At 44.1% G+C, this 26,783-nt stretch overlaps 1 non-coding gene and 2 pseudogenes across 1 annotated transcript; 2 read left to right on the forward strand and 1 right to left on the reverse strand.

Annotated features, from left to right (window-relative positions):
- The first annotated feature begins 14,493 nt into the window (after nucleotides 1-14,493).
- Nucleotides 14,494-23,318, forward strand: LOC136488724 (protein FAR1-RELATED SEQUENCE 5-like; annotated as a pseudogene).
- On the reverse strand, nucleotides 14,656-14,762 carry LOC136490388 (small nucleolar RNA R71). Its single transcript, XR_010767680.1, has one exon. It is a non-coding gene; the product is annotated as a small nucleolar RNA R71 (small nucleolar RNA).
- Nucleotides 23,319-24,408: 1,090 nt separating the features above from the next.
- On the forward strand, nucleotides 24,409-25,107 carry LOC136488725 (uncharacterized; annotated as a pseudogene).
- Nucleotides 25,108-26,783: the final 1,676 nt, after the last annotated feature.

Genomic DNA, 26,783 nt, shown 5'->3' on the forward strand with positions numbered 1-26,783 from the left:
CTTGTTGTCACCCAATTGCTAAAAGATGACTCATTAAAAGCTAATCGCAGTTAAACCAGTGTCAACCTTTTGAGCCTTATGAACCCCATGTTATATTTGTTGAGTACGACATGTACTTACGCTTACTTTACTTTTTAAATCTTTGGAAAAATCCCGGATGAGTACCAGATTGCTAGCGTTTGGAGGAATTAGGCTTGTGATCAACCAGTTGTCCCTGTGGAACTGGAGTCTTCACCCGAAGATCGGAGTTGTCTTTCCGCTATTTGCTATCTAAGGTTATATTCTTTATACTAAGTACGTTATATATTGAGCATTGTCTATTGATATTACCCTTATTTGTAGCTATATGTGAGATTTGACTTCCTAGGCTCACATATGGTGCGTATCTGGTTTTGTTCTTAAAACCGGGTGCTACAAGAAAAAACGATTAACACAGATGTTATGGTGAAGGCGGACATGATGCCCGCCTCTGAAAACTCTGAACGCTTTCGAAAAGCTTTTTAGTGGTATTGTTAAGATACAATGTGTGGGTGTGCCAATTCCATGCATCTAGCATCACCACCTCCTCTACCACTCCTGGTCCTCAGAGGACTCAGGTGCATAGAGGAAACCATAGGTCGGGATAGAGGTAGCTACAAGGCTTACACAATTACCGGGTGAGTACTCAACTGTACTCAATAGGACGTACCCATTATAGTACAAGGATTATGCAATTGGTTCATTAGCAAGGATTGCATTTTTGGAAAAGTCAGCAGGGGAGCCCCCTACTTAAATATTTTGATTATGTATGAGACTGTACAAGTTACAAGGCTTTCAAAGCCCAAAGGAAAAAAGGAAGCTAATGTAGGCTATCTCTCCAGAACTAATACAATGCTTGGCCTTGGTACAAACCAATGCAAGTTCTCTTTTGGAATTTTCTAACCAAGAACTTAAACTAAAGGAAGCATTATCAAATACAACTCTCTTTCTTGTAGTCCAGAGGGTCTAGCAAGCTGTAATAATGACTTCTCTGAAAATCGAGTTTCCAAAGGACAATCTAGCATCAATAATCATATCCAGGGGCTATAGGTTCAGGTTCCAGTTGATGGAGATTCTCTGCCAGCAAATAGAACTAAATGGACATTCGAAGAAGAGGTGGAAACATGTTTCCTCATCTCATTCTTCAAAAAAAAAATGTTTCCTCATCTCCACCATTGCAGAAAACACAGCTATAATCATCCAGATGTTTGTTCTTTCTCCTTAGCAAGTTTCTGGTATTCAATTTGTCCCTGATGAGAAGCCAAAAGAAAAACTTGTGTTTACCAGCCCATAGCCAAGGAAAGAGAGGGGAAGCTTGAATAGTTCCTTGCAGGAAAAGGTATGCTTTCTTAGTGCTATAGTTTGTAGAGCCCCAAATATACAGCCAGCTATATATCTTCAACCTCTATATCCCAAGTCATATTCTGTAGAATGTCCATTAATTCGGTGAATTGAGAGGAGGCCTGCATGGACTGAGGCAGGTAGAAATTTCTGTCCAGGCCATGATCAAGAAAGAAACTTAGGGAGCACTTCGGTTCCTTGGAAAGAGAGTAAAGCTGAGTGAAGGCATTTTTTATATGAGTGGAGAGCCAAAGATCATGCCAAAAAAGAACTGAGTCACCTCTGTTTGTAATGCATCTGCTCATAGCCAAGAATTTGTCAGAGAGTTTCAAAACGTCCTTCCACCAAAAAGATCCAGTTCCAAGAAGGTGGGGTGTTGTTGTTTTGGTAAAGTTTTGCCCATGTCAATTGAACCCATGGGATGTCTGCATGGTTATAAAACTTATCTAGGAATTTGATTAGTAGTGCTACATTTTGATTTTTGATGTCAACAATTCCCAAGCCCCCTTCTTCTTTTTTTCTTTTTTTCTTTTTTTTTACGGTCAACGGGGGGGGAGGCGTTCCCCACCTGATTTATTTGATTGGAGAGGCTCTGAACGTCCTCATAATTTACAGATATAGTTTTTTTAAGGAGGAAGGAAAAACAACATCGAAGGATTGCCCCAGCATTAGGGCGAGAAGTGGCAGAACCACATACAACAACACAGCACTACCACCACCGAGACACGTGAACTCTATGACGATGCCTCCAAGGAGGTGAACAACGCCGCAACGTAGTCATCGTCACCCAAGAAGCTTGGCAGGGCTTTCACCCGAGTCATGTGCCAGTGCTGAGCGGGTCGAACCAGGAGACTGCAGCAAGAGCTGAGGTTCTTCAATGACACCTTCAGGAAGGAGATCTCGTCACTAGCTCAGATCCATCTGAGCTAGGCTTTCGCCCAGAGCCTTTCAAGTAATCCCGTTGACTCGCCCAAAAGGCGGTGAGACGCACGCCGGCATGGACGCGGAGGGAGGGGTGAGGCCGGTTGCCGCCACACCTCACGGAGCCAAAGCCGGACTCGCCCGCGACAATGGGAGGCATGCACCGGCTGCGACCACACCTGGACGGAGGAGGGGGCCGGGGTGCTTGCCAGCCGCCACCACACCTCGCAGAGCCGTTATCGGACTCGCCCGCGAAAGTGGGAGGCGCGCACTGGCAAGCGATCACGCCAAGACAGAGGGGGTTGCCGGTCACCGCCACACCACGCGGAGCCGTTCCCTGACTCGCCCGCGACAGTGGGAGGCGCGCACCGGCCAACCTTTGCCGGCCGCCGACACACCGTGTGGAGCCTTTCTCGGACTCGCCCGCAACGGTGGTAGGCGCGCACCGGCAAGACAGCCACGGGCACGCAGCCCCGCCGCCGGCAAGCCCGCGGCCAAACTATGCGCACCGCGCCGCTGTTGTCCCTACAAAAGAGAGCGAAGGACGCGCTGCCTCACCGCCGGCAAGCCCGCGGCCAAACTGCGCGCCACGCTCCACTGCATGACCATCCCAAAAAACTGGCCGTCGATGCCGCGGGAGGCGTGACCAGCGCAGCAGCACTATCGTAGACGCCATGACCGTCACGGCTGCAGGTCAGGACCGCGCGACGGACAGCCACGGTCCCCGGCCCCCAGTCGAGGTGCGGGGTCGGAGAGGGGCGGATCCAGTGGAAGGCGCAGCGGATCCGAGCCGGGACGGCCAGATCCGGCCGCCGACCGCCGGATACGAAGGGGAGAGGAAGGGCGTCGCCGTCGGTGTCGTCATCGCCATGCTGATGTTGGGGACGCAGGGTCCGCACCGCCGCCCAAGCAGAGGCTCGCCAGCCTCCACCTGAACGCAGGCGAACGCGAGCCCGGCCGCCGCTGACACGTGAAGGCCAGCCCGGTAGGCCGCTGCGCGGGGAAGAGGAGCACCTGACCACCACACGCATGGATCCGGTCAGGGAAACGGCGGATCCGGGCACGAGGAGGCCGGATCCGCGCTCTAGCCGTCGGAGTTTGCTGGAGGAGGAGAAGAGAAGCGCCTGGCCACCGGGCTCATTCCCCGCACGGAGAGCTTGCGACCTGCCTTCGCGAAGAGCCTCGCCGCCGCCGTCCTAGGGGGCCGCGCGGGCATACCGGCGGCAGCACCCTCTAGCAGCGGCGAGGAGAAGGGAGGGGATGGAGTTGGGGCGGCGGCGGAGTGTTTCGCCCGAGCCGCCCGTGCGGAGGGCGACGCGGGCCACCCTTTCGAATACCTTCTTTCTGTGCCCCCTTCTTCTTTGGCTCTGCATGCAATGTCCCAAGCAGCAAGGCAGCTTCCTTTCCTATTGATGTCTCCCCCACTCCACAGACAGTGTTTTTGATATTTATCAATTTGTTTGATTACTGCTGGAGGTAACTGTAAGCTGCACATATACAATGTAGCAAGGGCTGAGAAAACTGAATTTACCAAAATGTGCCTGCCTTGGTATGAGAGGAATCTACTGATCCCTGTCAACCTTTTCTCAAACTTTGTAATCAGAGGAGAGAACTCAGCTATAGTTGGCCTTGTTGTGCCAAGGGGTAGTCCAAGATATGTGAAAGGTATAGAGCCAGTATCACAGCCAAAAGTGTGTGCCAGGTGAAGGCTTTTCTCCTCTAAGACATTAATGGGGACCAAAAAGGACTTCTTGAAATTAACATGCAGCCCACTGGAATCTGAGAAGCTCTTGAGAAGGCCTTCGAGCATGAAAAGTGTATTAGCATAGGCAGGAAGTATAAGCAAGTTGTCATCAGCATATTGTAAAATAGGAAAGTCACCCCCAAAATCATCACTCAAAGGATGTTTCAGAATTCCTATTTGCCAAGCATTGTTAACAACTGTCTGTAGGAAGTCTGCAGCAAGGACAAACAAAAGGGAGGAGAAGGGATCACCCTGCCTGACACCTCTCTTGCATTTAAAGGGTTTACCAGGGATTCCATTGAGAAGGACAGAAGAAGTTCCTGATAGTAGAAGGCTTTTGATCCAATTGATCCATTTTTGGGAGAATCCTTTGTGCTGTAGGGTGTCCAAAATGAATTGATGCCCTATTTTGTCAAAAGCTTTCTCAAAATCGAGTTTCAAAATGACAATCTCTTTTTTGGAATGGTGACAGAGATGTAGGAACTGAAAAGCCCAACCTAAGCAATCTTGGATAGTTCTCCCCTTGATAAACCCATACTGGTTGGTGTGGACCAACTGAAGAATCACTAACTGAAGCCTGGTGGATAGTAGCTTGGTGATTGTTTTCAGAGAGTAGTTGAGCAGGGATATAGGCCTATAATAATCATCTACATTTTCAGGGTTTACTTTCTTTGGAATTAGTGCAATATAAGATAAGTTGATAAGGCTTAGGTCCAGGTTGTCACTGCTACTGGAATTAATAATGACCTCCCAACATTTTTTGATGAAAAAGCCATTAAATCCATCTGGGCCAGGGGCATTGTTACTTGAGAGACTTTTGATAGCACAAAGGATTTCATCTGTACCAAAGCCTCATGTAGACAATTTAAGGCTTGGGCTTGCAAAAGATTGCTTAGATTATAGGATATGCCCTGAAAATCACTGATCCCCAGCCTATTTTTGTATGCATTCCATAGAATTCATGCCTTTTGCTCGTGTTCAGTGACAATGGTGTCTTCAGATATAGCTATGTTGGAAATGAAATTTCTGTTGTTACTGTGTGTGGCCATTGCTTGAAGAAACTGGTATTTTCATCATTTAATAAAAGTACACATCTTATGGTATTCCTTTGCCTCTAGTAGATTCTTTTGGATTCTAGGAGAGAGGACAGATAGTTCTTGACAAGGTCTCTGAAATTGGATTCTAAGGGAGATGCCTTTGATCTTCCAGGACATCCAGTAACAATGGCACCCAATTACTATATTGGATGAGCTTGCTAAGGTTTGAAATCCCTTTTCTCCAGGCCTTAAGACGAGATCTAAGCTGTTTGAACTTTACTAACAAAGTTTTTGCTGCATTTGCATAATAAGGATTGCATTTGGTTTTGCATAAAGGCATTTTGTACAATAATGAAAATGTGATCTTAACAACTAGACAAGCATAGCATAGTTAAACAAATGTAAGCAATAAAAAATTTGGAGCCTGATGTTCCACGAGTCCTTTCCATCTCCAGTCCGTATCTAGAAGCTTAGACAAGGGGTACACATCAACCCCACCAAAGACAAGGGGTATCACGCATATGACCTGTTGGGTACATAAGGGATACCTTGCCTCAACCTTTCAACAGTCTAGCCGAGGGTGTCCACGAATGGTTTGAACAATAGCTTGTCATAGCTACTCCATGGGTAGACCAGCCACACTGAAGTACTTGGCTTCAAGGATGAAAACGAAACAGAAAAATCCAAAACCAAACCACATCATTTTCTATATTTAATCCTGTATTTCAGAACACCAAATTTGAAATCAAATGAAAAACGATTAAGAATTTTCCGATCGATTTCTAGTTTTCCATATTTTAATCGGATATATTGTTTTCAAAATTCGGTTTTAACCAAATTTGGCCCAATAAGTCTAAGCATGGAGCTCTATGCGTGGCTGGGAGGGTGCTGTTGGATGTTGTTATATAGGCCATTGGCTCCCTTGCTCCCATGTATCTAAGCGAGGTGGTACTAAATGAATTGAGAAGGGAGCGCCTGGCTGCTGGCGCTTGCAGCTTGCGTGCGAGAGGGAGAGGTCACTGCGTGCTGGTGCCAGCCTGCCACGCTGAGCAGCCCATCGGGCAAGTGGTCTGTTGGGCCAAGCGTGAATTGAGGGAGTGGAGGGAGGAGAAAGTAGCCTAAAATAGATTTTGTATTTTTGTGACAACTTTTGTAATTCCCAGAAAATCAAGGACAAGGATTTGAAGTGATTTGATTTAAATTCTAGGAAGAGATTTGGGTTGGACATTCAAGGTAAATATTTTTGGTGCCACAAATAAATTCGAGAAAGCATATCAACACATGAAAATGCATATGGTGACTTTTAATGCAAGGTTTAAAATAGTTTTGCAGAAAATAAGTTTTAAATTGTTGTTAAATTTTAAAAATTTCAATTTTTAGTGAATTTTAGCATGAGGAAAAACATAGGGCTTACAACTTGATCCTACAGGTCGGTATTCCGTATTGATTTTTCGTATACCAACCGTGTTTGATATAATTCCGCTCGATTTGGTTCATTTTCGAAATTCTCGATATTCCATAAATTCGCGTTCATTTTCATGTCCGGCTTTATCGCTTTCGCTTTTGTTTTCGTACCCAAATGTAAAAGTAGAAAATGGTTGAGAGGTTTTCCGACCATTTTTGGTTTGTACAAGTATGTTCATGTCTTACTACCATAGGTACACGGTCATTAACCAGTCCAACGAGATACACCATTCAAGGCCTCACCCATCTTGCCATGGTCCAACCCCTCGTTAGCCCTTGATTCATTCTCAGCGTCTTGGTCAAATTTTAGATCATGTCTCCATCTTATGTTTCTTATTGGACAAGCATGCCTTAACCGCACAAGAGATGAGAAACCCATCATCACCTCGACTTCTACCGTCTAAGCATTCTAAGCATGCATTATACGATAATAAAAGGAAACAAGCAATATTTAAAGGCATTGGAAAAAAGTACAAGGATGAAAGATCATGTAGGTAGTATTGGAGTTCTAGTCATATAGTAACATGGCAATGCATATACTTAACCTTTAGGCACATCATGCTAATTGCAAACAAGTTAGAAATGCTTAGGTGCCTGCCTTGCAAGGGTTTAGTTGGTGGCTCATCGACAACGTCAAGAGTAGGGGTTTCCTCGGTAGTGATCTCCTTGGGAGCTTCATCACCAATTGAATGCATGATGCGCGAGATGAGTACAACGATCTGAATTAGGGTACATGAGATGCTTTTTAATGATATATAACATATGGTCTTTCATAGTGTATAACACTTGTGTGGAGTGCAACTGATCAGTGTTGTTGATGTCCTGTCAGATAGTTTGGGTGAACAACGGACGGTCCGTCAGAATAGTCAGCAAGAACATCTTGAAAAGTTTCTAAGTGTTGGGTTCCGGGATGGTCCGTCAGAAACAGTCCGCAAGTGCAAGACACGAAAGGGGTGCCTTCAATTTGAAAATTCATTTTTTTACCGGATGGTCCGGTGTTCTCATGGAAGGTTCATGACGGGAACATCGGCTGTGGAGGCTAAGTGTTGATACTTAATGAATGTTCTTTGGGAGGGTCCGAGGGAACACAGTTTATGTGTTCTAAGACTTCAAAAATGAAATCCACCCATAGCATTTGTGCATGTGCAAACTGTGTTTATGGGGTGTTCCTAGGGTTCTATGGAGTATATCTAGCTGGCTACATTGCATCCATTCGTCAAAATCTTCATTGGGGTCATTTTCTAGGTTTGAACATCTAGTTCTTGATCTATTGTGCATCCAGGTGTTGTGCTCTAAATCAACTCACCAAAAGGTGGGAGGAGGAGTTGCTGAGCTCCTTGGTGAGTGGGAGAAGCTTGGTTCACCTATCCTTCCCTTTGGCCTTATCCTTCTTGAAATTCCCTCCTTGCTCCTTGCTAGGGAGAGAGGGCTCCCCCTCTTCATTCCTCAGCAACTTAATTGTGGCCTTCTATGGGTTGATCTCCCTGGTCTTATTGATGGTGATGAGCTTCAATCCCCCTCTTCTCGTTGTGCTCTTGGGGGAGTTCTAGAGAGAGGGGGGGAAGATGAACTAGAGAGAAAGTGGGAGTGGAAGAGTGTGAGAGATTGAGGGAGTGTGGATGCTCGGACGGTAACTCTTCCCATGAAAAGGGGATAGGTCTTACTAACAGGTGGAGCCAGGAGTGCCTAGGTGAGGATAACTCACTGTTGTGCATGAAGTGCTCTGGTGGATGGTCCGGGTGATCACCAAACGTTCCACGAGGACATAGAGTCTGTAAAAATTGCTAAGTCTGTATGTGTGTTCTTGTGGACTGTCCGGGAGTACACCGGACGATTTGCCAAAACATGACGATTTGCCAAAACATAACAGAGCCCAAAAAGTTGATAATGATGAAAGTGACCATGTCACGATCGGATCATGGCACTTGAAGATGAGGACTTGTATTTGCCGTTTGAAATCAGCAAGTACTTCAGTAGGCTGATTAAAAGGGTCAGCAATATTGTAAGTGGAACAACCAACCGCAAAAGGGCAATGCAGAAATTAATGTTGCAAGGTTAAATTTCTTCATGGTTAATTGAGTAAAATACAGGAATAAGAAAGGAACTCCATACGTTCTCTCTAGCAAATTTCATTGATGTTAACAGCCTTGCACTGCTTTTGCTCTACGTTCTGACTTTAAAGGATCACGAGAACTGGAAAAGGTGTCTACAGGAGATACCCAAGTATGAATCACTTGAAGTAGATTGCAAACAAGTGAAAAGATGTATCGAGATTGCAAGAAACTGCATGGAGGCTGACCGATATAAGAGGCCTACGATAAAGGATATCGTGAGTCAATTGGATGAGATGGGAAGTTTGGAAATTGACTCAAAACCGCGGATGCAAAAGGTACCATTATTAATTATGTATGTAAAATATCCATCATATATATAATTTATTTTTCCAAAAAAATATTTTTTTTCTGAAAAATTATCTGTGCTCACAATAAATACAAAACTTTTGGGACATCATATCTGACCAGACTTCGATTATACATGTCTTTTAAATAATGGGATTTGCTAAATTTTAGTTTTCTTTCAGGCGACGGTTATTGCACATATTTCATACTAAAATTGCAGTTTTAGTTCGTTGCAATTTCTGTAGATGCAATCTGCAATTTTTGGTTCCGAGAATTAAAACCTGTTAGACAAAACCACAAACTCACAAAATCTGATATGTGTTGGCACAAAGACAATTTAACAATTCACAATTATTTCTATAGTCAGACAAGAACAAAAAATTTGTATGTTATGACACAAGGACAAATAACAAATCACAAAAAGTGACAACTTGTACTAATTGGTAGTACAAGAGTGTTGTCTGAAATTATCTTAAAATTCAGGCACTTGAAATATAGGAGAAGTGTTAAATAATATATTACAGTGGAAACAATATAATAAAATGATAGATTTTTTGAAATATATTTTGATATGTTATAGAAATTAACCCACAAATGCTAGAATTTAGTCGCTTGAGATCTCAGGCGATGGGTATTCATGTACCGTCCGCTGCTTTTTGCTGTTGAGTTGATGTAGCGAACAAGAGAAGCATGATAGATGGCTAGCACCACCGTCGCCTGATCGTTTCAAAAATATCAGGCACCTATATAATAGCAATCCCCAAATTAACCAGATACTCCTGTGTGCCATGGAATATTAATTTTCCCCGATCTTCCATTCAATGACCGTTCTGGTCTTCTTTTTGTTAGGCTAACCCCAGTGCAATCTTTTATCCACGTTAAATGAGTGTCAAATAGAGTTAATATTCTGCTGACATGGTAGAGTTACAAAAAGAGTAGAATAAAATTGTAAAAACATGGACATATATATATATAGCTTATATTATTCGGTATCCAAGACTAGAAAAATGTGTTCCCGTTTCGGACCCACACTTAGACACATGCATATAATATAACAATTAATAGTTATATATATCAGATGTGTTTTATACAGACTATATATTATTCCAAATTATAAGTCGTTTTGGCTTTTTTAGTTACAAATAGCCTTGGCTATATGTATGTAGATATAGTGTATATTTAGATGCATAGCAAAAACTGTGTTAAAGAAACCAAAACAACATGAGTTAGAATGGAGGGAGTACATACATATTCAATATTAGGGCATTATATTGCTGGGATTATATTAGCCTTATATGGTGGGGCAGGATATGCCTGCAAAAATTGCGTTGGCTGCTTACTGTGTCTAACATTATATTCAGACAGCTGAAAGCATTAATTAATAACTAATGTAAACCTTATCTTCGTTTGATGGACCTAATTGTATGTAGGGGCTCCCGAGGACTACGCAGCAGAAACGTACCAAACTGTACAATGATCCTCCGCCCGAGATCTCCCATCGCGCCCAACCGGAGCACAAGCTGAAGCGGATGACCAGCGCCGCGCCGTACTTGTGCGACGGCTGCAAGGAGCTGGGTTATGGGGTCAGGTACACGAGAGATTGCGGCGGCGGCCATTCCATCCACCTCCACACGTGTTGCGCGCTCGCAGATGACACTCTTGTGCATCCTCTCTATGGCTACGGCAAGGTGGAGTTCCGCTTGCTCCTCGAGCCCCCGTCCCCTGTCCAGGGCAGGGTCTGCGACGGTTGTGGCGAGCCCACGCTCGATTACGTCTACCACTGCTTCGAACAAGACCTCGACATCCACCCGGGCTGCGCCACACTGCCGGAACGCATTGTCCACGACGGCCGAGCCTTAGAGCTCCGCCGGAAGGCATCGCGAGATTCGCCACCGTGTGACTTATGTGGAGACAATGGACGGCAAGGCTGTTGACTTGCACGTGGCGTGCTTCAAGGAAATGATTCGCCGCAGCTTCGAGGCCACCTACCGTTACCAGGATGTGGGTGACGGCGCCCAGGCGTGCGACCCTTATATCTACGGCATGGTTGAGTACATGCTCCGTACCAACAGAAGGCTTGAACTTGAAAGGCTTGAAAGGTACGGCAAGATTGTTCTCGTCGTTGCTAGCGTTGTCTTCTCACTGGTTTTTGGAACCCAGTGGCCATGACAGCCGCGCGCCATTGCTCGTTAAATTGTTGACTTCTTCGATCTGTACGCATGTCGTAGAGTCATTATGTAGTCTGTTATATCTTTCCTTGTTGAGTGTTGCGTCAATCCCGCATGCATGAGCTCCGACCTGTGGAGGCCATGCGCGCTGCAGGGGTGTGGCGACAGGCCGCGAGAATAGCTTGCTCGTGACTACGCTATCGGTCACGGGGATGGGCACGATCAAACTGCGATGTGAGAAGCATCCGTGTCATTCCTTTGCATGTTCTGTTTTTTCTTTTTTTTTTATAAAAACTAGCATCATGTTCGTTCTTTACAACATGAAAAATAATGACATGATAATTAAGTTTCAACATATATTGTATTATTAAAAAATGATAGTTTGAGTGTGATGTTATTAGCAACATTTCGTTTATTGTCAATCAATAACATAATATTACATGCTTTTCACAAGCATGAACAATTAGAAAATAATAATATAATTCAAGTTTTGACCGAATAATCGTATAATTAGACCACTATTGTCAAATTAAATAACGCCACCGTTATGATTGTTGAAACTGACAAGCATGGCTCCTCTGATCCGCTTCTGTTGGATGTCTACCATTTTTTTAGATAGGACATGTTGTCAGTAGTACATCTTTCAAATAATATATATTAAAGGGTACTGTCCATATGTGAAGATCTTATACATGGCACTCACCGCGTGAAGTTCATTTGTAGCACGGTCAGTTTGATTGATTCCAAACACTGTGTTGTCTGTGATCCACAGGCCCTATGCTGATATTAATTCGAAATGATTAATCTGTTAGTCACGGTATGCTTCTACATCTCAATTATATACACCATTGTTATTAGATGGGTCATAGAAGGAGACGAATCAATTACTATGTTTGTGGTTGATTGACCAATGATGTGGCTGAAAGGATCGAGGTGGTCGACGGGGGAGGGGGAGGGTGAATACTCGTTTCTAGAACTCAATCATGAATCCTAGCCAATATAAAACAATGGAAGTAAACTAGTGGCTGGACAACAAGTTTAGCCCTTCTATTTCAATCTTACACTACTACATAATCGAACATCACTACCGGCACCATCAGTGCCGGATTTTGGTGAACCTGCAGTGATGTACCTTTACTGCCGGTTCTGATCTTGAAAATCAGAAAATGATTGGGGCTCGGCGAAAACCGGCAGTGAAGGTCCACATCACTGCCGATTTGTGGTTAGAACCGGCAGTGAGTGGACGGTTACATATCACCGCCGATTCTAGCCAAGAACCGACAGTGTTTTGGTACTATCACTGTCGGTTCTAGCCAAGAACCGACGATGATAAAACGACAGTACAAAAGGCTGCCACTGTTGGCGGTCACTAATGACCAAATCCAACCACCAATTATAATCCAAAAAGGAGAAAACTAACATGTTTAACACAAATATGCCTTTACTATTGACATAGTTCCACTTGTATTGCAAGACTTCTATTTTGCAGCACTCATACTTGGATACAATGGAATTATAGTCAAAATGTGCCTTCAAACAAAGCGTAAAGCAGATCCTATGCCAAGGAATGAGAAGACCGCCCATTCAACTGACAAATTTGGGCCGTACGCCACCATGGCTGCGCTCCAGGCCCACCAAGAAACCCACCGGGCGAAGGCAGTGGCAAGACGAGCCAGGCAGGGTGCGGCCGCACCGCCCCTAGCTCTGCTCGGCCCCACTCTTCTCTGTCGGTTCATTAATGCCATGCAGAGGTGGTTCAGCATGGTTTCCTAATTTATCCTTCGCTAAACCGACCTCAAGCATGTATAAGTAGAGGTGTAGAGGCCCCCATTCAACACACACCACACAAGAGCCTCTCTCCCTCCACACTTGTATTCTTTTTACTCTTTTTAGTAGTTTAGTTGGAGTTAGGCAAGAAGCTTCATTGGAGAGCTTGAACCTTGGAGTATTCTTGGTATGAATAATATAAAGATTTCTCTTATGTTCTTGCTCTCATATTATCATTATAGCTATGTTATAAAATTAGAGCAAAGTTCTTATGTTATTCATTTAGCATATGGAACTTTATGCTTAATCTTTCATACAGCATACATGTTTAGACAAAACCTAAATTGAGGTAGTAGGTTCTACTCTAAGATTAGTTTTGGTCATTATATTCTTGTGGGTTCGTCGTCCGTCCCCGTGGCAGATGCTCTAGTAGAGGACTCTTGATAAAGACGGATGTTCCTGGCCAACGCTAGAGTAGTAGTGGTTAGCGTAGACATGGTGTCTAAGCTACACGTTACCTTCGTTTGCCTCGTATCCCACGGAAGTGGGGTAGGCGGTAGGTGGTGATAGCCCTGTCCGTCGCTAGCACTCCTCCACGTTCGGATAACGCGTAGAGTTGTAGGCCGGCAACACTCGGCAGACCAGTGTTCACCGGTGCCCGAAGTAAGTTTATAGTGACCAAAGCTATCTTAACTTAGGATCGCTACCCTTAGATATTCATGTATTTGTATGATCTGCTCATCTTAGCATAGCTATACAAGATAAGCCTGCTCCCGTATAGGTTTATTCTTTTATTCTTTATTCTTTCTTTTATCTTTATCCTTGAGATTGGCTTGAGTGTGTGTGTCACACTATCCAACATTTATCATGATTTACCGTTGTTATGAACTCTGGTCTATTATATAGTCATGTTATCTTGACCATGTCCCTACTAGAGACTTTTACACCATGCCTTTCTTTGAGAAAATATAAATGAATGATACCTGAATACTTTCAGGTGAAATGCTACAACGATATATTCGTGCGCTTGCGGAATATTTCTGCATGTGTTCAGAAATATTGTCACGGCATTTCTAGCGTCGTTGCCGGGTATGGACTTATAACTCCATACTTGGTGATTGCGTTTAGAAATGCCAACAAGCATTTCTGGCGCCATTACTGGGAAAGGCACTGGTTTAAAAGAATTTATTAGAACATGTTCATGATAGTATGCATATGTAGTAGCCATTGCTTATAACAGGATAACTTTGCTTGTTTTCTCCTGCTGTGGATGAAAACAGGATAGTGTAGGACGGTTTTGACTTGCCGATGACCTTCACCCAAAATCCGGAGTCATTCCTAAAACAAGGCCTGACCTCGTGTTGATCCTCCTTCCACTACTCCACCGGCAATCGAACCTGTCACCCTAGCACCATCTGTACCAAACACCATGGCCAACAAAGGCGCTGCACGAGTACTTCGTCCCAACTGTTGCCAAAGTGCTCATTGGGCCCGCTGTCAACATGGGCGATGCGAACTTCAAATCGAAGACCAGCCTAATCATGATGGTGTAGGCAAATCCATTCTGTTGATTGCCTAGCGAGGATGCCAACGTACATCTCCAACACTTCCTAGAGCTGTATGACATCGTCGTCATGGAGGGTGTCGCACCAGAGATAATGAAACTCCGCTTGTTCTCGTTCTCCCTCCTAGGGAGGGCGAAACAGTGGTTCTACAAGGACCGGGAAGCTGTCAACACATGGAACAAATGTTCCACGGCATTCCTCGCGAAGTTCTTCCCGATGGGCAAAACCAACGCCCTTCGTGGCAGAATTTCCAACTTCCAGCAGACAGCATTAGAATCCATCCTAGAAGCGTGGGAGAGGCTGCAAGAATACATCCTTGCCTGCTCACACCATGGGATGGAAGACTGGTTGATCCTTCAAAACTTCTACAATGGGCTAACTTCCACATCCAGAGCCTACATAGATGCTGCTGTCGGAGGAGCCTTCTTCTCACTCACAGTCAGCAGAGCTACGGCTCTGGTTGGAGTGAAGACAGACTCCAAACCCAAGAAGACGACATGCATATCGTGGATGAAACGGATATGCTGGCTGCAAAATTGGATCTCCTAATAAAACGTTTGGACAAATATGGTACCGTCCAATCGCTCTACTCGCATACACCATGCGAGATGTGCGGAAACTTCGGACACTCAGGGAAAGACCACCTCAAAACCCATGTAGATGCATGGTACAACAACTACAACAGGTTCTGTCCACAAGGAGATCTAGGGTGGAATCAGTCGTACCCACAATATCAGGAAGGTAACTATGCTTATTTAAATTTTGCAAATCAACCCTCCTTGATAGATCTTTTGTTAGAGCAAGCCCAAATAAACAAAAACTTGATTGAAAATCTTGCCTCTAACGATAAAATTTTAGAAAACATAAATTCAAATTTAGAAGGCTTAACCTTTTCTTTTACCAATCAATTAAGCCTTAATGAAATATTTGAAACCCAATTAGCTCAAACAGCCGCTACAATTCCTGCACTAGCGCGACGAGCACGCAGAGATGGGCTTCTTTGGAATTTTCCGCGTCACTGCAGGTGTTTGTTCCGTTTCTCGGCACAACCAGTGCAATGCAAGCGCGTGCAACTGGTATGTATGCATGTGTGTGCTGCATTGATCTCTGAGCGATGTATTATGTATAGCCGCGTTTTGTACTCCAACATTTCTGTGGTATGAATTGTTACGATTTACGATAAGCAATAGCAAATACAAATTGTGATCTAGTTTCCACGAGAGCCAGAAGTACATTTTCAAGGCTGTGTGCCTCTTTATTAGACCGAGGCCGAAACTACATTTTCAAGGCTTTGTATCATCTTGATGTAACGCTTTGACAATTTAGTAAAAGCTTTCCTTATATAAAAAAAGTTTCCATGAGAGCCGATTTGCAACAGGCATCACAAGGTATATATATGTGCTCCGCAATGCAGTAATGGCTTCCGGTTGCTTGAATCAACCAAAATTCCAGCTATACAATACGATAGACATCGTGTGTGACAATCGTATCCACTACGCTCTACAGAACTAACAATTTTCTAGTCATGATACGCTACACATCATATCTTTACCTGATATATTCTCTAAGTAGACAATCATTTCTGCAATTTGTAAAATTGTAGACATAATCGTGTCTCGACCACTAAGTACAAAATACATTTATTTATAGAGGTGGCATCAGGCCCTATATCCGTCTCGACCAAATGGTCCTTGTAGGCTGTCCATGTAAAATGGTTTGAAGTTGAGTATCGCAGGTCATTTCACATGAATAGGCGCGCGTGCATTTTCAAAGATTTTAAACCCATAATGTAAAGGTCTGTCTGGATTTTCTCCTCTAAATTTTAGATATCTAAAAACTCTAAAGCAATTTAGCTCAGTTTTGAGGCCTAAAGCTCTAATGTGAAGTGGGCTAAAATTTAAAGCTAACTTTAGATTACTTGTTTAGAGCATTTAACTCTAAAGTTTAGAGGAGCAAATCCAAACAAGACCTAAATACTCTTGTGACTCCCCTTGTACCACACAAAATGGCACTGAGTACCTATATAGCAGATTTTGTACTTTTGTATTACCTTTTACGAAACTTTTATCAAATATTTGGGTACCCAAGTGAAATCAATTTTAACTACAAAGCTTTAGACCTAATTGTTTAATACAACTTTGATATAGAGTGCATGTCTAAATCCGTGATCATTAAAAGAACTAAAAATTTGAGTTCAAAAGTATGATAATTTAAAACGTATATTTAGGCCTCTAAAATTACTCAAATTAAAAAACAGTATCAACTACAAAGATGTATATATATCGTGTTGAGAACAGCAACATTAATATAGACCATATCAACATTCAATATTGTTTGAAAAAAAATTGAATTTAAAAACCAAAGAAATTAAAAGAATAAGTATTTATGTCTCCAAACAATCTTGTTGCCGATTTGTTGAAAAAAATTGTGTGGACTCTGGGCTCATTCCGTGGAGGATGAGCCCCCTCCCCAGGTGCACGACGAGTGGGGACGCTTCTAATCAGACAAGCAGCGTTCACTCGGCTCCCTTGATGTCGACGAAATATGGTCGGCAGTCTACCTAGGGGTATGCCCAAAGTAGTAGATTATCGGCAGACAGATGCGCAAGCTACAAACAAGATGGTGACGCAAGACAGACACGAGGTTTTATCCAGGTTCAGCCGTCGTGAAGGCGTAATACCTACGTCATGCGTCTGATTGTATTGCTATATGTCAATGAGAGATGATTTTGAGATGGGTCCCCTGCACGCCTTATATAGTCTGAGGGGCAGGGTTACAGATCTGGAAACTAATCCTAACCGGTTACAGTTGCCATAGGTGGCCGGATAAGGATTCCTATTCTAACCGACCAGGATCTTGTTTGATCTCCAAGTCTGTCTTGATTCCTTGCGCGGGACTCCGAGCAGATCGGGCAAGCCACGCGTCGTCTTCTAGTGGACCGGACCCCCTGGACTGGGCCGGCCCAAGCCTAGCCGTAAGGGTATAGGGGTTAATACCCCTCACAGCTAGTCCCCAAGCACCATGTATTATGTTGCGACACGCCATTTGATCTTCTTCGGCTAATGCAGTCTGTCTTCATGTCATCTCCAACTGGTTGAAACATCGACCAAGCAAATATGCTAGTATTCTGGTCAGCACAGCGAGCAGTAGACCACGATTATAGCCGAAGATTCCGGTTGTCCGAAAAATGCATGGTGCTCTAAAGAAAAAAGAAAAAAGATTTCTTTCCTGATCAAGTGTGCTCACTTGTATTTCTGAAACGAAATGTAAGTGACCCTTGTACAGTAATAGTTATGACCAATAGTCAGAGCGTAGGGGTCGATAAAATAGACACATTCACCGCAAGGTGAAGTGTGCCCACTTAGTCCCCGAGCCTGGTAGTAGGTGATGTAGGCACGTGGTGCCAGGGTCTAAAAAGAATTCCCAGTTAAGTTGAAAATCCAATCGTCGTACAAGCGATACGAGATGCACCGGCAGGTGCATCGTACCGATGTAGTCCCTGAGCTTGCTGGAAGGCGAGGTATGAGCCTTGTAGCAAGGTCTAAGTGAGAAAAATATCCCAACTGTATGCGAGTCGCCAGTCGCATGCAGTCGAGACGCGAAGGCTCCGAGCTGTGGTCGGAGAGTGGTCGAGGCAGTCCCCGAGCACAGGTCGAGGAGCGAGCAACGAAGTCCACGTGCGTAGCTCGAAATTCCTGCAATATAAATATGTAGAATGGTAGTACATGATGTATAAAATAATAAATTATGGAGAAAAAATCAGCGGTGAAAAAATAGCGTATGACGCTCAGCAGCCATTTGCAAATGAGCATGATGTGATAAAGCAGTTGGTGCTTTGTAAACATCAATGTTAATATGAAGTTTGTGTTTATACTTAATATAAACTGCCCGACCAGTTAGTATGTAGTTGAGTCTCCAGCCCTAGCTAGCCCGTTAACCATAACGCGGGGCGCGGAGCCCGTGCACGTGTAGGAAGAAAAAAGCGTCGCTAAGGAGCCGCTGCCGACCACCCATAACGCAGAGGGCAGACGCTCATGCACGTGTAGGGAGGAGCCGGAGACAGGGCCATTTCTGGAGACATCGAGCGTCAACATGACTGGTCGAGGATTTACATTAAGTGTAGCTGTATGTTATATTTAAGATTGTATACATGGACAAACGTTATTTGAAGAATAATCATGACGAGAATGTTGTGGAGAAACGTCGTAATGAAAATTATATTAAATATAAATATTAGAAGTGTACTTATCTTTGGATAGAAATCTGGTCGATGGCGATAAAGTTGTCCGGTCCTCGTGCTTTTCGGCCTGTTGTGACGGTGGTCGCGGTTGTCATAGCGCCGTTCTTTGTGGCGATCATTGTTGCGACGTGGTCTGGTGGTCGAGGTGGTTGGAGCTCGGCAGAGCCGCTCGGGACATGGTCGACGTGGTCCGTGGTCGATGTGGTCGGAGCTCGGCGGAGCCGCTCGAGACGTGGTCGACGTGGTCCGTGGTCGACGTGGTCGGAGCTCAACGGAGCCACTCGGGACGTGGTCGACGTGGTCCGTGGTCGACGTGGCTGCTCGATCAGTTCGGTGGTCGGAGGGCATGTACCTAGTTCCATCGCATGGGGTGGCAAAAGCCCTTGGGCATGTCTAGCCGAGGTCGGGCGCAGTCGGAGATCTTCCTTGCTTGCGTGAAGGTTCGCCGAGCAGGTCGTAACCTTCTTTTGTCAGGCATCTCTGCTTGTATGCCTTACATGAGCGCATGTGAGCCTGATGGAGATCTGGACTATCTTCAGCTTGCATGGCACTGTAGATCACACAGCCTTTGATTTCTTTCTTGCCTGACAGCTTGCACCCGAACGTTGATGCATGCGGTGGACTGGTAGCCAACAACAACCAACATGCAAGTCCAATCTAGTCCTACAGGGTCACGATGAACTGATGCCGTGGTTCGTAGAAGTAGTGGCCGATGCCAAATCTGCGGTAGTAGATTCTGAACGCCGATGACGCTGCTGAAGCTCGGAAGCAGATCCGATCTCGTTGAAATCTTGGCTTGCTTCCCAGGTATACGACGCCGGAGACGACGCCGCAGATAGCTGACTTGATGACGAGTTCGCACAGCGACGTCAAGCCGTTGCAAGAGCCTCAAGACGACGACTCCATCGTAGGTGAAGGACGCCGCCGCCACAAGCTAAATTGCCACGGATGGGATTGATCTTGAGGTCCATCTGGTTCACCATGGATCAGCACGCACACCCCCTACCTGACACGCCACTGTCGATGAAATATGGTCGGCAGTCCATCTAGGGGTATGCCCATGATGGTAGATTGTCAGTAGACGGTGCGCGTAATCAGGAACCAGATGGTTACAGAGGCACAAGACACAAGATTTATACAGGTTCGGCCGTCGTGTTGGCGTAATACCTACGTCCTGTGTCTCATTATTCTGTATTGATTGAGGTCATCTCTGAGGGGGACCCCTGTCTCTCCTTGTATACTCTGGAGGAGGAGGGTTACAAGTAAAGTATCCTATTTGGTACTATTACAATATCTAGTACAACTTGTAATCTTGCCGTGCACGCCTCGATCTTACGGGCCGGGCCACCTCGGATGGTGCGGCCCATGTACCATCTTGTGGTACTCGGGGGTATAACCCCCACACTCGACAGCTCGTACACGCATCCAAGGCCGGCTGGCTCCTGTCGGCTCGGTATCTAAACTTCTCTAATAGATCTTGCACGCAGTTGTACGCCGCCGCCGCCTGACCCGTGCACGCAGTTGCACGCCACCGCTGCCGTGCACGCAGTTGCACATGCCGCCGCTACGTGTAGGTAGTTGCACACACACGCCGCCACCGTGCACGCAGTCGCACATGCCGCCGCTGCGTGCAGGTAGTTGCACGCCGCTGCAGCAGCACTTCGATGAATCAATCAACTTCTATGGCCGGCGTTTGAGACCAAGAAGACATAAGAACTGTCGACTTAATGGCAACATCTTCTGTGATGGAGGCTTCATGCGCATTACCAATTGATGGCGTCGGTGGTACTCATGGAGATGACGAAGATCAGCTAACACAGGTTGTTTATTCGTTTAGATGATATCGCCTTTTCATCTATGTTGTTGTTTGGTCATGAATATAGTGCACATATTTTCACAGAACACTGTGTCAGTTACCATGGGAGCAGAGGCCATCGACAGTATTGATGGCAGTGTGCATGGCAATGTTAACAGGTCTAGATCAATGGAGAATGAAGTACATGCTGAGGTAAAATATAAGTAACAAACTTGACAGGATATATGATATTTTGTTTTGTTATGGTACAACTTTAAGTGACAATTGATATGTACAAGAGGTGGTTGATAAAGCTAGAAAAATTTTGATCACTCCTGAAGTTGGAATGACTTTTCCATTAGAGGAAAAGGCTTATGAGATGTATGACACCTATGCTGGTAAGGTTGGGTTCAGTATTAGAAAGAGCAAGACAAAGCACCGCCAAGATGATACTCTATGTCAGAAACATATAGTTTGCATTAACCAGGGACATAGAGAAAATGAGTTGTCACAGAAGGACGTCACAAGGACGGGCTATGATGCTCGTGTTCAGTTTAGCATCAGCAGGGAAGGGATTTGGACAGTGCAAAAGGTCGTAGAAGAGCACAACTATTATCTGGCTAGTCCAAATAAGTCACACAAACTGAGGTCCCAACGACAAGTTATAGAGGCAGACATGAAGTTAATTGGGCAGATACGGGAAGCCAGAATGAAGCCAGCCCAAGTGTATGAATTCATGGAGTTTTATGGAGGGGAAGACAAAATGCCTATGTCTAAGATGGATTGCAATAATGAGATTGGTCACGAACGCAGACAGTACTTAAAAGCCAATGATGCACAAACACTATCTGAATACCTGAGAAATAAACAGCTACAAGATCCTATATTTTTTTATGCGATTCAGGTAGACAAGGAGGATGGTCGTATTGCAAATTTCTTTTGGGTAGATGGTCAGTCTATCATGGATTACAAATGCTTTGGTGATGCTATGTCATTTGACACGACATTTAAAAACTAATAAGTTTGAAATGCCTTTTGCTCCAATTCTTGGCACCAACCATCACAGACAGACAATAATTTTTGGGTGTGCGCTTCTATTTAATGAAACTATTGAATCATTTGTTTGGCTTTTCAAAACCTTCCTAACAGCAATGTCAGGAAAAGCACCCAAGCACAATTTTCACTGATCAAGACGCGGCTATGGCAGGCGCAATTGCTTATGTATTCCCAAATACAAGCCACCGTCTTTGTTTGTGGCACATTTGCTTAAATGCTGGTAAACATCTTAGTCATGTAATTCATGAGTCAGATAACAAGTTCCTACCAATTTCAAAAAATGTGTGTACGAAGATAGATCAGAGGCTTACTTCATAGAGAAATGGCATGAATTGCTGGCTAAATACAACCTTGAGAATAACTCATGGATGGCAAACCTATATGCTTTGAGGGCAAAGTGAGCTGTTGTATACCGTGACTCTTTTACAGCAGACATGAACTCGATCCAAAGGAGCGAAGGTATGAATAATGTGTTCAATAAAAGATTTCATAGGAAACTCGGACTTTCAGAACTCCTTGTAAAATGTGAGAAGGTTGCAATTAGTCTGCGTGAAAATGAGTTGGATGCAGATTTTAAGTCACGCCGAAAGAACCTAGTTACCTACATTCCAAATCTACCTATGTTGAATACTGCAGCTGAATCATATACAAGGAGAATGTATTCAGAGTTTGAGGAAGAATTTAAAAAACAGTTTACATTGACATGTGATTTGGTGGAAGCTGTGGGGACAAACTTTACATTTTTTGTTAAGTATATGCAATCTGAGCGTGGAGCAACAGTAGTATTTAACACCGAAGATTCCACCATTACATGCTCTTGCCGGATGTTTGAATCCATAGGTACGTATACTATTACATTACATTTCAATTTTTACATTGTAACCTGTAATATAAGTTGTCTAAATTAGGAACTACATCTTGCAAGTATGCTGTGTAAGGATGCTCTTAGAGTCTTCAATACAAATGGAGTATACAATTTGCCATCGCAATATATACTGCCTTAGATGGACAAAATATGCAAAAAGTGGATTTTATATCAACAAAAAAGAAACTGAGACGGAAGATTTGAAAACACAGGCAGCACTTATATCTCGACCGGCCGCATCTCTTGCTTTGAAGTGTTCGCCGTCAAAGCAACTTCTTGATAAATTGCAGAAAGCCTTACATAGCTTGAACTTGGAGGCAGATACTTTTCTAAGCGAGATGCATGAAAAATCCAACGAGGTTACTCCAATTCCAAATGAAAGTGTCCAAGAACCTTTAAATGGTGTAATATCATTTAAAATTCCACAAGTAGTAAAAGGTCCAAAGAATACACGTTTCAAAAATGCTGTTGAAAAGAAGACTGGGAAGAAGAAGAAGAAGGGTGCTCAGAAGAAAGGTAGTGAGCCTGCCCACTATGTTATGCTTATGTCTACAATTTATTTTTAATCTTCTATTATATTATATATTTGATTGTAGGTGAAGATCTAAACAATGATGTAGAAAATAGAGATGATCCTGCTGCTCCAATACAAATGACTGTAAGACAATAGCTATTTTCACAATTTATTCACTTACAAGCATTATTTGTGAACACTTTCTTATGCTGTGAAACAGGATTTTAATCCTGGGCCATCTTCAACTACGGCAGCTCCGTACATGCCACACTTCAATTCAATTGCAGATCCTTCTGGAATGGCTGCTCCATTTATACTAGGAGGATACACAAGTCTCTTAATTGGAGTTGATCAAGAAGACGCAGTGCAAACTGCTGTTAGGAAGTTGCATTTTGATGGAGTGGAAAATCATAAAAATATGTAACTGTACTCTTTTACTGTCATGGGACCTTATGAAATGAAACATGTTCAGACTTAAGAAGAACATGTTCAGCCTTACATAATTGACTAAAGCTCTACATTTTTGTAACATGTCTATACAGTTTACTTTGCCAGGAAGTTCCCATGTACTATCTATGTTTACATCTTTGGCAACCATCCTAGTTACTGTCAGGCACAAGACACAAGTCCTATCTTTTGGAGCTAGACATCTTCAGATGCCAATACAAGAAAAAATTATCTTGTCCACCATCCTATCTTCTGGTTGCCTCGCTGCTCTTGTTGGGAGGTTCTCATTCCCATTCGCACAATGCAAGATACAATGCAGGATGGTGCCTGTTCTTCAATGTTCCTTGCAGCCGGCACCCTGCACCCTGCAACCTGCAACAAGTCAAACAAATGCTTCAGCTTCATTAGCAGGACGAGGATGCGGCAGCGGCGGTGCCCAGGTGGGCGCGCCTGCTCTTGACTGCGTTAGACAACCTGCAGCTGTCCTGCACAGCCGCGGACCCGCTGCTATCGGCGCTGTCGCAGAGCTGCGTGCAGCCTTCGCGGCGGGCATCCAGGTGGGCGTGGGCGCGTCTCCTCCTGGCCGATTTGGATCACCTGCTGCTGTGCGATGCGGCCGCGAGCCCCCGCCGCCGCCGCCGCCGCCGCGACATCCTGCTCCGCATCTGAGCCGAGGGAGCCGCACTCATATGCGTGGAACCGAGGAGCCGCAGTGGACCGGGGAGCCAAGGGAGCCGACGACCTCTGATTACAAGCCGAGGGAGCCGAGTGAACGCTGCTCGTCTGATTAGAAGCGCCGCCACGCGTCGTGCATCTGGGGAGGTGGCTCATCCTCCGCGGAATGAGCCCAGACACAATTTTTTTCCCGATTTGTAGCAAAGGCATCGAGATACAGGGTCCCTAGCTAGTTAAAAAATTACTAAAATGTAAATCGCGCGCTTCCCCCGCTATCCTCGTTCCTTTATAAACCACGTCCATCAATCTCACCCACTGCAAAGTCCCAAACTCCATCACCACCTTCCTCCTCCTCCCGTTGCTCGATCGCCCAGAAACAAAACAGAGAACCCATGGAGGACTACCATTTCCACTGCTTCCACGCCTTTTGGGAGACTGAGCCCTTCCCGAAGGCAGGGCTCCCAGGCCACGCCTCCTCTCACACCCTCACCCTGAGCGCGACCCAAGAAAATGGCAACACCACTGATGAGCGCGATCACCACTTCCTCGACGCCTGCTTCCGGTGCGGCCGGCTGCTTGGCCGCAATAAGGACATCTTCATGTATAGGTAAGACCCTAGCTAGTGTCAAATAACGTTGGCGAGTAGCCGCCGTCCTTGTTCCTGAGATCCGATGCTGGTGCCCGCGTTTGGACAAATGCAGGGGCGACACCCCGTTCTGCAGCGAGGAGTGCCGGCAGCAGGAGATCGACGCCGACGAGGCGAGGGAGAGGAGGTCCAAGCAGCAGCCTGCTGCTGCCGCCAAGAGGGTGCGGAAGCAGCAGCGTCACATGCATGTTTGGCTCCCGCCGCACATGCACGTCGCCACAGCTGCTGCGGCCGCGCCGCGAGTGGGGCGGACGAATCGTATGCCACACAATTGGCAAGCCGTGGCATCAAAGATGAACCGGAGCGTGCGGCGGCTGCCAAACCTTCGGCGAGTTGCGGCGTGGCCGCGTGGGTGTTTGGCCGACGCGTCATGCCACACTTGCAGAGCGGCGAGCTGCGGCGCGCTGTGGACGCAAGCCAAACACTTGTTTCTTTGGACCCCTAGGATCTTTAGGACTTGTCTAACACAACACATATGTTAGCTAGTTCTAATGATTTGGTTGTCATCTAAGTCCCCTAAATCATGTACATGAGCACATAATCATTACAAAGGCCTTGTGTACTCTGTATATAGTTTCTTTCTTTCAAATGTATAAAATTCAGGAGGGCCCTCTCATCTTGTTTGGTCAAAAAAATGTTGTTCACATAACATGAGAAAAAACAAACAACAATTACGCACAAACAATTTTTAACAGGTTATGCATGCAGATTTGTGACACAAAAAAATACAATAACTCAAATCAAGAAGGAGCTTCCAAAAAAGTGACATGACACAAGGAACACACTGTTCACAAAGAACATACTCGTAATTGGTTCACTGATACAATTATTCTGTCTATGATTCCATCTATAGCAAATCGCCATGGGTCTGCAACAGTCTTTTCACTTGCATACTATGCACTAGTTCACCATTCGGTGAGCATGCCTTCCATTGAGCTTGTCAACAATTTCAACTATAGAAGGTCTTCCATTGAGCATGCCTTCCATTGTGCACGCATATGATGTGATAGTAGCTATATAGCAGATTTTGTACTTTTGTATTGCCTTCTACGAAACCTTTATTGAATATTTGGGTATCCAAATGAAATCAATTTTAACTACAAGCTTTATACCTAATTGTTTAATACAAGTTTGATATAGAGCGCATGTCTACATCCGTGATCATTAAAAAAACTAAAAAATCGAGTTCAAAAGTATAGTAATTTAAAACATATATTAATTTAGACCTATAAAATAACTCAAATTTAAAAAAGTATCAACTACAAAGATGTACATAGATCGTGTCGAGAACAACAACATTATTATATATAAACCATGTCAGCATTCAATATTGTTTGCAAGAAAAATAAAAAAATTGAATTAAAAAACCTAAGAAATAAAAAAAACAAGTATTTATGTCTCCAAACAATCTCAATAAAAAAGCTGTCAGTAACAGAATTGTGCATTGCATTGACCTAACTTAAATATAGACCATGTCAGTATCAAGACTGTTTAATAAAAACGAAAAAATGAATTTTAGAATCTAATCATTTAAAATGAATATTTGGGATCTCGATAAAAGAGCTATGAACCACAAAATTGTTGATCGCGTCCAGCCTTATATAAAGTTTTGTTTCATCTAACTTATTATAAAAAGTTCTGAATTATTTACAAAGATAGACCTGCATCTAAAAAATGGATTTAGAAAAGACAAACCTTGCCCATTGGGCTCATAGATGATTTACAAAGCTGGCAGGTCGTTAGCTCTGTATTATTCTAAAATTGTTTATGTATAGTGCGTGCGGCATATACTAATATGATAATATGGGGTGCCATTTCTTGCTTTCATGAGCTACTTAGAAAATGTTTCAGATAAAAATAAATAGGGGTACAAAGCAAATTATTTTGTTTATATTTATAATAAGTTAAAATGAGAACCAATTCTTTCTCTTTGGACAAATCCCAGAAAATAACTAAGGCCTTGTTTAGATTGGAGTTAGGAATCAGTATTTGACACTGTAGCACATTCGTTTGTATTTGACAATTATTGTCCAATCATGGCCTAACTAGACTCAAAAGATTCGTCTCGTAATTTACAATCAAACTGTGTAATTAATTATTTTTTTATCTATATTTAATACT

This window comes from Miscanthus floridulus, chromosome 10, assembly GCF_019320115.1.
Source record: "Miscanthus floridulus cultivar M001 chromosome 10, ASM1932011v1, whole genome shotgun sequence".
In the NCBI taxonomy this organism is placed as follows: domain Eukaryota; kingdom Viridiplantae; phylum Streptophyta; class Magnoliopsida; order Poales; family Poaceae; genus Miscanthus; species Miscanthus floridulus.